Source organism: Triticum dicoccoides, chromosome 6B, assembly GCF_002162155.2.
Source record: "Triticum dicoccoides isolate Atlit2015 ecotype Zavitan chromosome 6B, WEW_v2.0, whole genome shotgun sequence".
NCBI lineage: Eukaryota > Viridiplantae > Streptophyta > Magnoliopsida > Poales > Poaceae > Triticum > Triticum dicoccoides.
Window position 1 is genome coordinate 206,995,717 of NC_041391.1, and position 12,029 is coordinate 207,007,745.

Genomic DNA, 12,029 nt, shown 5'->3' on the forward strand with positions numbered 1-12,029 from the left:
GGGGGGGGGGTGCACCAGCCCCTTTGTGGCTGGTGTGTTTCCCCTCTTGGCCCATAAGGCCCATATCTTTTGTCGGGGTGCCCGGAACCCCTTCCGATGACCCGGTAAGTACCCGGTGCTTCCCGAAACACTTCCGGTGTCCGAATATCATTGTCCTATATATCAATCTTTACCTATCTACCATTTCGAGACTTCTCCTCATGTCCGTGAACTCATTCGGGACTCCGAAAAAATCCGGTCACCAAATCACATAACTCATATAATACAATATCGTCATCGAACGTTGAGCGTGCGGACCCTACGGGTTCGAGAACTATGTAAACATGACCGAGACACCTCTCCGGTCAATAACCAATAGCAGAATCTGGATGCTCATATTGGGCCCCACATATTCTACCAAGATCTTTATCGGTCGAACCTTTATGACAACATACGTTATTCCCTATGTCGTCGGTATGTTACTTGCCAGAGATTTGATTGTTGGTATCTTCATACCTAGTTCAATCTCGTTACCGGAAAGTCTCTTTACTCGTTCCGTAATACATTATCCTGCAACTAACTCATTAGTCACTTTGCTTGCAAGGCTTCTTATGATGTGTATTACCGAGAGGGCCCAGAGATACCTCTCCGATACTCGGAGTGACAAATCCTAATCTCGATCTATGCCAACCCAACAAACACCTTTGGAGATACCTGTAGAGCATCTTTATAATCACCCAGTTACGTTGTGATGTTTGATAGCACACAAGGCATTCCTCCGGTATCCGGGAGTTGCATGATCTCAAATATGTATTTGACATGAAGAAAGCAATAACAATAAAACTGAACGATCATAATGCTAAGCTAACGAATGGGTCTTGTCCATTACATCATTATCCTAATGATGTGATCATGTTTATGAAATGAGAACACATGTCTATGGTTAGGAAACTTATCCATCTTTGATTAGCGAGCTAGTTTAGTAGAGGCTTACTAGGGACATAGTGTTTTGTCTATGTATCCACACATGTATCAAGTTTCTGGTTAAAACAATTCTAGCATGAATAATAAAAATTTACATGATATAAGGAAATATAAAATAAAAACGTTATTATTGCCTCTAGGGCATATTTCCTTCAGTCTCCCACTTGCACTAGAGTCAATAATCTAGTACACATCGCCATGTGATTTAACACCAATAGTTCACATCTTTATGTGATTAAAACCCATAGTTCACATCTCCATGTGACCAATACCCGAAGGGTTTACTAGAGTCAATAATCTAGTTCACATCACTATGCGATTAACACCCAAAGAGTACTAAGGTGTGATCATGTTTTGGTTGTGAGAGAAGTTTAGTCAACGGGTCTGCCACATTCAGATCCGTACGTATTTTGCAAATTTCTATGTCTACAATGCTCTGCATGGAGCTACTCTAGCTAATTGCTCCCACGTTCAATACGTGTCTATATTGAGACTTAGAGTCATCTAGATCAGTGTCAAAGCTTGCATCAATGTAACTCTCTACGACAAACTCTTTATCACCTCCATCATCGAGAAACATTTCCTTAGTCCTCTGTAAGGTAACTAAGGATAATTTTGACCGCTGTCCAGTGATCTACCCTTGGATCACTGTTTTACCCCTTTGCCAAACTCATGGGGAGGTACACAACAGGTTTGGTACACAGCATGACATACTATATAGAACCTATGGCTGAGGCATAGGGAATGCCTTTCATTCTCTCTTTATCTTTTGCCATGGTCGGGTTTTGAGTCCGACTCAACTTCATACCTTGTAACACAGGCAAGAACCCATTCTTTGACTGATCCATTTTGAACTTCTGTAAGTGCATCTAGTGCCACCCCTAGTTTGGTTTTGGAGTATTGACGACAAAAGTGGTTGAGGGAGTAATGTGTTTGTGAGAATTGCAGGATAACACAGGTAGTAGTCCCTCCTTGATTCGGTTTACCTACCGGAGCTGCCCCCTAAAAATGTATGAAGACATTGAAGATAATGGTGGTACATGAAGACATTCACACTGAAGATTATGACAGGAGAAGACATTGAGTGAAGACTATGGAGCGCGAAGACTTAGTAGTTTCGTTGTTTCTTTTCTTCTTTGTTGAGTCATAGGAACCACCACACTGTTAAGTGGGGTCCAAGTGAACAAAGTCAGAGTGACTGAAGTGATGCTCAACCAAAATCCTATGTCTTCGAGCGAAGACAATGAGAGCAAATCTTATCCAGAGTCGGATAAGTCAGCTTTACTTGTAGCCCAAGTCAAGCTGTCGCGTGTGTTTGAAATCTGACCGTTGTGACACATGTCAGTTCCTTAGTGACCCAGGGTCATTTCGGACAAATCAGGTCGGGTTGCCCAGTGGCTATAAATAGCCCACCCCTACACCATAAATTGGTGGCTGCTCAGAGTTAGATACGACTTTTGTGGTTTGAGAGCAACCCACCTCTGAAGCTATTGAGAGAGAGAATCCTTGCGAGGACAAAGCCCAAACCACCCAGAGCCCAGAGAGTGTTTGGCATCACTGAAGTCTTTCTGTCCGCGTGATCTGAAGACTTGTTACACTTGAGGACTATGAATCCTCCAGCCGGTTAGGCGTCGTGTTCTGAGCATCCAAGATTCATTGTGGATTGCCGGTTAACGAAGTCTGTGAAGGTTGGAAGTCTACCTTGAAGACTTACCAGAGTGATTGGGTGAGGACTGTGTGTCCTTAGCTCAAGGGGAATAAGGTGAAGACATGGTCTTCTGAGTTCAATCTCAGCCTCCCTAACCAGACGTACAATTGTCACAGCAACTGGAACTAGTCGAACAAATCCTTGTCTTCACAACACACTGGTTCTATCTCTTACTCTCCTTACTTACAGTTTGTCTTTGTGAAGTCATTACCTAATTTCTCTGCCTATTTGACTTCACTGTGTGATTACTTGTTCTGATTGGCTTCATACTATCTTCCATCCTGATCCTACTACCTAGCTGCTATCAGTCATCATACTTTAGCTTCATACTTGTTTGACTATGGTGTGTCTAGTGTAGTCCATCTTCCACTGCATGTTTATAGGTCTAGTTTTCGTGTTTGTCTTCTAAACTCTCATGTTTTGAAGACTTTCATAAAAATCGCCTATTCACCCCCCTCTAGTCGATAACTAGCACTTTCAATTGGTATCAGAGCAAGGTACACCCTTGTTCTGTGTGATTCGGTTTAACCACCTGGAGTTTTAGCTATGTCGACTGCAAGGATAATCAAGGTCTCCGCTGCGTGTCCCATCTTTGATGGCACTGAATATCCCTACTGGAAGAATAGGATGCGCATGCATCTTGAAGCCATTGATGTCGATCTGTGGTATGTCGTCAAGAATGGCGTTCCCAAGACTGGTGAAGGTGTCACCCCCGTTGATGTGAAGAAGTTCATTCAATTGGACTCTACCGCCAAGAACATCATCTGTGGTCATCTGACCAAAGGGCAGTATGGCCGTGTGAGCGCTCTGGAAACGTCGAAGCTAGTCTGGGACTGGCTCTCCAAGGTCAATGAAGGCGTCTCAACACAGCGTGATCAACGAATCAGTACTCTTCGCAACCTCTTCAACCGCTTCAAAAGGCATGAGAACAAGAACATTCAGCTCACGTTTGATCGCCTCACTGATATCACCAATGAGCTCCGTGCACTCGGCGCAACTGACATTACGGAGCATGAAATTGTGAAGACACTACTGAGATCTCTCGACAGCTCATTTGACACCTTAGCCCTGATGATACAAGAACACCCTGATTTCAAGACACACGATCCGTCTGACATAAGGCTCAACACACATGAGTACCAGCTATCTGAGAAACGAGATATCTATGGCCCCAACTACGGCCGAACTCATGCCTTGAAGGCAAAGGCTGCGGCTTCCTCATGTGGAGAAGAATCTGACTGCAATTCTGATGATCCTGAAGACATTGGAAAGGAGCTTGCTATGCTTGTGAAGAAGTTCCAGAGATTCACCAGGAAGAAAAACTTCAGAAAGTCTTCACGATCCAGCTCAAGGGACGATGAAGCTTCCACCTATGACAACAAGAAAAGAACCTGTCACAAGTGCAAGAAACCTGGCCACTACATCTCTGAATGTCCACAGTGGGACAATGAGAAGAAGAAAAAGAAGAACAAAGAATATGATTCTGATGACAAGAAGAAGAAGAAGAAATCCTCAAAGTCTGCTTCAAAATCTTCCTCTAAGTCTTCATCACACAAGAAGAGCTCATCAGGAAAGGCACGTGCTTTTGTTGGCAAGGAAATGGATTCAGAGGAGGAGTCAGCTTCTATGGAGGAAGTGGTGGAGTCTGAGGAGGAGTCTGACTCTGGTATCGCAAGTCTGGCTCTAGCTACAGCCTACGTCACCAAGTCCATCTTCAACACTGAAGAAAATAACTCCGTCACCAACACTAATGGCGAGAACGACTCGGCTCCCACCTACTGCTTCATGGCACGTGGTGCCAAGGTAGACTCTCGTGATGCTTACTTTCAAACATCAAGTGAAGATGACTCTGATGGTGAATCCAAACCCAACTACAAAAAACTTGCTAAAATTGCAACTAACAACAGAAAGGTATGGAACATATTCAAAAACTGTTAGACAAAAGCGATGACATGTTGGACGCAGAAATGACTAAGACTCAGTCCTTAATTGAAGACATAAAAAATCTTCATGTTAAGTACCAGGAACTTGAAAGTCGCCATGAAACCCTCTCAACATCTCATGAAAAGCTTTCCTACGATTATCTTCAAAGGAAGTAGGAACTTGAGAAATTGAGATCGGATCATGAAGATCTTCAAAAGGAGAACGAGTCACTTCGCGCTCAATAGATCAGTCCCGCTCAGGAAGGATTTGAACCACCATGTTTAAAATGCATTGAGCGTGATAACAGTGTCTCTGTTGCTGGATGTTCTACTGCTCCTATTGCAATATCTTCAACTGCTGATGTGGTAACTAACCCCTCTGTTGAGGATACCACTACTATTGCTGATGAGAATCCCAGGTTGAAGACACTGATTGAGACAGGGATGTACAAAAGCCTCAAAGGGCATCAGACATTATGTGATGTCCTCAAAAAGCAGATTCTGAACCGAAAGCCTAGAAAAGAGGGTATTGGGTTCGATAGGAAAATGAATGTTGATGGGTCGTACTGGAAGCCTGAGCAGTACCCCAAAACCACATGGGTTGCTGCAAAGGAACCTTTAGTAGATCCATCCACCTTATCTGGTTTCACTTGCGCTAACCCTATTATCATTGATGAATCCTTTGATGCAAACTATAAACTGTTTAAGGATCAGAATGGTGAAGTGTTTGCCAGGTATATTGGGACTAACTACAGGAATGGACCACCTATGAAGAAGATCTGGGTACCTAAACAGTGTATTGAGAATCTTCCTATGAATGTCATCCTGACACCACCAAGGAAGAAGACAAACACCAGACCTATGGCTTCATATGGCCCTAAGGCTTCATACAGATACAAGACTCACCTGAGTCACCCTAACGCCAATGTTTTGCAGGGAAACCATACTCAGACTTATGAATATGAGCGTGTGTCTTCAAACCGCTATGTTCATAGAGCTAATAACTTTTCTGCTTATTCATATGAGTATCGTTCTTCTCCTGCAAGGCTATTTGCTAGGGCTCCAAAGCCAAAATTCTCAGATGCTGCACTTAGACTCATTGCTTCTAAGCCACCCCTGATGTGGGTGGTTAAGAAGAATTAACTTTCTTTTGCAGGGAAAGGTCTCCAGCCGGAAATCAAAGGCGTCCGATGCTATTGCTGGAGACCTAAAACACATTATGGGACGCTAGATAAAATGCCAAAATGGTCTTACTATGTATTTAGTATCTGAATCACTTGACAGTCATACTATCAGTCCTAACCTTGATCTAAGCTTTGATAATCCTCTTGTGCATCAAATATTTATGCTTCACAACTCTCTTGGTGAAGTCAGGTCAAAAAAAAACTCTCTTGGTGAAGCCTATCCCCCAAACTGCACTGTAGGCCTCAACACCTCGTGCTTCAGAATGGATTATGGACAGTGGATGCACTAATCACATGACTGGCGATCAAAGTCTTCTGATGGATTCAACGCTGCATCCATCAGACAAGAGCCACATCACATTTGCTGACACTGGTAAAAGCAAGGTATTGGGCCTAGGTAGAGTTGCAATCTCAAGGGATCAGCACATGGACAAAGTGATGCTTGTTGAATCCCTTGGTTTCAACTTAATGTCTGTCTCAATGCTTTGTGACTTAAACATGATTGTGCTATTTGGAAAATATCGCTGCCTTGTACTGATGGAATCTGACAAGTCTCTAGTCTTTGAAGGATATCGAAAAGATGATCTGTATATGGTAGATTCCTCAGCAGGTCTATAGATGGCCGTATGTCTTCTTGCAAAAGCTTCAGAATGTTGGCTTTGGCATCGAAGGCTAGGGCATGCTGGCATGAGGAACTTGCACACTCTCGCGAAGAAGAAGCATGTTGTGGGCATCGAAGGCGTCAAGTTCAAGAAGGATCATTTGTGTGGCGCCTGCGAAGCTGGAAAGATGACAAGAGCCAAGCATCCCTCGAAGACTATCATGACCACGTCTCAACCCTTCGAGTTGCTGCACATGGACTTATTTGGCCCTACTCACTATTCCACTCTCAATGCTACCGCCTGCCTCTATGGCTTCGTCATTGTTGATGATTACTCTCGATACACTTGGGTGCATATAATCCTCTACAAGACTGAAGTGCAGGATGTCTTCAGACGCTTTGCCAACCGTGCCATGATGAACTACGGTGTCAAGATCAAGCACATGAGAAGCGACAACGGCACTGAGTTCAAGAACACCGGCCTCGACCTCTACCTGGATACCATGGGTATCACTCATGAGTTCTCTGCTCCTTACACACCTCAGCCGAATGGCATCGCTGAGCGCAAGAACAGAACTCTTATTGAGATGGCTCGAACGATGCTTGATGAGTACAAGACTCCATGAAAGTTCTGGCCTGAAGCCATTGACACTGCATGCCACGTCATCAACCATGTTTATCTTCACAAGCTTCTGAAGAAAACTTCCTATGAGCTCCTAACTGGTAAGAAGCCAAACGTAAGTTACCTCAGAGTATTTGGTGCTAGGTGCTGGATCAAGGATCCTCATCACACTTCAAAATTTGCACCAAAAGTACATGAAGGTTTTATGCTTGGTTACAGAAAGGATTCGCACTCCTACAGAGTCTTCAACCTCTTTCACTATAAAGTGGTTGAAACTGTGGATGTGCGGTTCGATGAGACTAACGGCTCGCAAAGAGAGCACATGCCAAATGTGCTAGATGAATTATCCCCTAGTGAGTCAATCAAGCAAATGGGAACTGGCGAAATCATACCCTCTGAGAGTCTGTCTGAAGAGGAACTTGTCATTTTGCACCTGATCAACCTGAAGACAATGCTCAGCCTGAAGACAATTCCCCAAATGATGACAATGATCTGCAAGAGCAAAATCTTCATCCTGCTCATCCTCGTGTTACAAATGAAGTACAAATTGAGAAGATGATTGATAACCTCAATGCACCTGGTCCACTCACTCGTTCAAGAGCCACACAAAGAGCAACACAACTCACCAATTTCTGTGGACACTTTGCATTCGTCTCAATCTTAGAACCCATGAAAGTGTCTGAAGCCTTCATGGAACCTGAATGGATTCAAGCCATGCAAGAAGAGCTCCAACAGTTTGAGTTGAACAATGTGTGGGAACTGGTCAAGCGTCCTGATCCTCGGAATCACAATATCATTGGCACCAAATGGATATATCGCAACAAGCAAGATGAACATGGTCAAGTGGTCAGAAACAAATCTCGTCTAGTTGCTCAAGGCTACACTCAAGTGGAAGGGATTGACTTTGATGAAACTTTTGCTCCTGTGGCAAGGCTTGAAGCTATTCGCATACTGCTTGCCTATGCAAATCATCACAACATTCTCCTATATCAAATGGATGTGAAGAGTGATTTTCTCAATGGAAAGATAGAAGAAGAAGTATATGTTGCACAACCTCTTGGCTTTGAAGATCCAAAACATCCTGATATGGTGTACAAGCTCAACAAGGCACTGTATGGCCTCAAACAAGCCCCTCGCTCTTGGTATGATACGCTCAAGGACTTCCTGAAGAGCAAAGGTTTCAAACCTGGTTCACTGGACCCTACACTCTTCACGAAGACTTATGACAGTGAACTGTTTGTGTGCCAAATATATGTGGATGACATTATCTTCGGCTGCACCAACAAGAAATACAGTGATGAGTTTGGTCATATGATGCAAGAGCAATATCAGATGTCCATGATGGGTGAACTGAAGTTCTTTCTGGGTCTCCAAATTCGTCAGCAACGCAATGACATCTTCATCTCTCAAGAAAAATATCTCAAAGGTTGCCTGAAGAAGTTTGGAATGCAAGACTGCAAAGGATACACGACGCCAATGCCAACCAAAAGTTATCCGGGTCCCGACGGCAATGGTAAAGAATTCGACCAAAAGGTATACCACTCCATGATTGGTTCTTTGCTTTATTTATGTGCATCTAGGCCAGATATAATGCTTAGTGTTTGCATGTGTGCCCGATTCCAAGCGGCAACAAAGGAATCACATCACTTAGCTGTGAAGCAAATACTTCGATATTTGGCTTACACCCCAACACTAGGATTATGGTATCCAAAGGGCTCAGAATTTGATCTAGTTGGATTCTCAGATGCTGATTATGCTGGTGACAAGGTTGATCGCAAGTCCACATCAGGCACATGTCACTTTCTGGGACGATCACTTGTTTGTTGGTCTTGAGACAAGCAGAACTGTGTATCTCTCTCCACTGCTGAATACGAATACATCGCTGCTGGATCTTGCTGTGCTCAGCTTCTCTGGATGAAGCAAACTCTCAAGGACTATGGTATACACCTGAAGAATGTGCCTCTCTACTGCGACAATGAGAGTGCCATCAAGATTGCCAACAATCCAGTTCAGCACTCAAAGACAAAGCATATTGAGATTCGTCATCACTTCTTGAGAGATCATGTTATGAAGGAAGACATTGATATCATCCACGTCAAGACAGAAGAGCAGTTGGCTGATATCTTCACTAAGCCCTTGGATGAGAAAAGGTTTTGCAAGTTACGGTGTGAGCTAAATATCTTGGAATCCTCAAATGTCCTGTGAATGGGACACTCATCCTAACACTTATCCATTTTGATGACTTGGATGTGCAACACACGAAGTAACGTATATCTTCAATCAATGAAGACATACATTCCAAGTGTGAATACATAATGCAGAATTTGACTTCGGAGCGCCATGATAATTGTGTGTCGTGTCTGGGTCTAATACTTCCTATACGGTGGGTAACACCACCACCAAACTTTTGTTTGAAGTGCTTCTCTCGGCGTTATGTTTGCATAGTCTTCATAACTGAGTTATCTTTATTTCTGACTTATATTCGAATTTATCTTCATATGATTGATTTGGACTTAAACTGGTTGCATACTATTTGTGTTCTGTCCTCCACAGCATTCACTTATAGTTATGACTTCGTGTTGAATCTTTTGATCTAAGTGAATGTGATCGGACCCTAACCTCTCTATGCTTTCTACCTCAAGCTCTATCTATCCAAATCATATGCATTCTGTTGAAACTGTCGAATGTCTTCTCTGCTTCCTTGTCAGCAGAAGATACAGTGACAAACATTTATATCTAGCTTTAATGACATATCCTTTTGCCCGAAACCCGGAGAATTAGGAACGACCACCCCGACAATCTGGGTGTGCGTGGGAACGTGGAATAACTCTCTATGAGTTGCATGTTCACCACGTGTCCATCAGATGTGAACAGCTAGGGGCACCTGCGTAATTACACAGTGCTATCTCTGTCCTTATAAATGCCTGTCTCGTCTCAGTCAAAAATCCTTCTTCCTCCTTCGCCATCCCTCGCAAACCCTAGCGCCTACGCTAGCTCTCACCACCGTTGCCGACAAAGCGCTTAGCTGCCGCGACCTCCTCAACGCCGTCCTCACGCCGGCCGCGGACCTCGTCTTCTCCGCCGTCGTCGTAGGTGTCTTTCGTCGCCAAGTTAGGGCACGGGAGATCGAACTGCTCGGCATCCATCTTCGCTCCATCTAGCAGTTCTTCGTGTGGTAATAAAAGTTTAATTTTTACCGTCTTTTTGATTTGATAGATTCATCCCTTCCTACCAAAAGTAGTTTCTAGATCTTCGAACATGAATCTATCTCTTTCTGCATCTCGTATTCTACCTAGTATATTCACTTATGCTTCTTCACAAGTTAGATTCCTCACTTATACTTATTCTTGGATTTGTACAACTCTGGAACCAACTCTCATCATATAAGTGAATGTCTTCGCGTTATGAGGTCAATGTCTTCAAACTGATTTATCTTCAAAATCTTCTGAGAATGCATATGACCACTTCCCCTTCCCTCGCATCTTTAATGCTGTCACAGGTACATGTCTGTGGGAGAATCCCTTGGTTCTCATAGTCTGCATTCGTTCGCAGAATTCTTGCAGAGTCACATCAACTCACCTGAAGCGAGTTCCTGTCAGTCCAGCCGTTTGAAGCCATTGCACGTACTGTAGCCTTTCAGTTTACACTTCATGGCAACTGAAAAGTCAGCAAGAAAGGGAGGCAGACAACATCGTGGTAACACCTCCAAGGACTTACCTCCAAATTTGCACAAGATGTACCAAACTGATCCAGAAGAAACCTATACTGAACACAAGAATCGAATCCAATGGATTCGAAGATATTGGGTAGAAGAATGGTTCAGATATCTCTTCATCACCAAAGAATATGCAGAGAAGAATGTCATCAAGGCACCCTGGGGTGATATTTTGTACAAAAATCTTCCACCCAGGACTCAGGCTGAAGCTATTGAGCAAGGTTTCTATCCTTGCATGGTGCGCGGACCACAGCCTGATAATGCTGACCCATCTTCACTACTCTGGTGTCGTGAAGACAGTCTGTTCAAGCGCAAGTACCAGTTCACAAAAGACTCAGCTACAAAGAACAAGAAGGATCTGGGGCTTGACTTCAACCCTGGTCCCTCCTCATCTCGGGACAATGGCACCCGTGAAGCCAATGAAAACAGGATTGGCCCCTTCTACAACCTTGCTGGCCTCATCACTTGCATTACTGTTCAAGGTGCCAAAGTGGATCATTCTGATGATGATTCTGACACCGACGAAGCTCCAACTCCTGCTCAAAAGCCTCAGAAGCAAAAGAAGACTAAAGCTTCAAAACCATCTGCTGCTCCAAAGGCTTCTCGAGTGAAGCCGTTGGCAACTGCCCCTCCTGCTTCAAGCAACGCCTCTGAAGATCTCTCTCGCGTCTCCAAGAAGTGTGAGAAGCCACAGAAGAAACCTGTTCAGAGACTCAGTCAAGCACTGACACTAGCTTCCTTTCTGAGGAACGAATCTAAAGCCATTGATTTGTCTTCAGATGAAGAATTTGGTGAGGATGCTCTAGAGCAGCTGATCAAGATCAAGAAAGAGACAGAGATCTTCAATGATCTGCCCCTCTTTGATGTGAACATCTTGCACAATTTCATTGATGAATGGTTCGACAATCAAAATCTCAGCTTTGATGATCTTCAACTCCCCATTGGCATCAGCGTCGCCTTCCAAGGCGCAATTGCTCCTGAGCTGGCTCTGGCCCAACGAATTGTTGAACTGAAACACAAGATTGATTTCGAGAAGGAACAGTTCAAGAAGCATGTGGCCAAGCTGAGTGTGGCTAATGTCCAAAAATTCAAGGTGATGCTGAATGACCTTAAAGAAGCCTTTCGCAAGAAGCGTGAAGAAACCAAAGGCTCAAGAGAACGCATGAAGATTCTTGCTGCCAAATGTGTTTAGGCTTACAATGAAGCTGAAAAGCGCAAGGCACTTGGGCGCCCTGGTATTGACCCCAAGATGGCTGCCAAGCAAAAGAAGAAGTCTACTGTGGCCCCCACTGAAGCTCCCAGGCGGGAAGAACC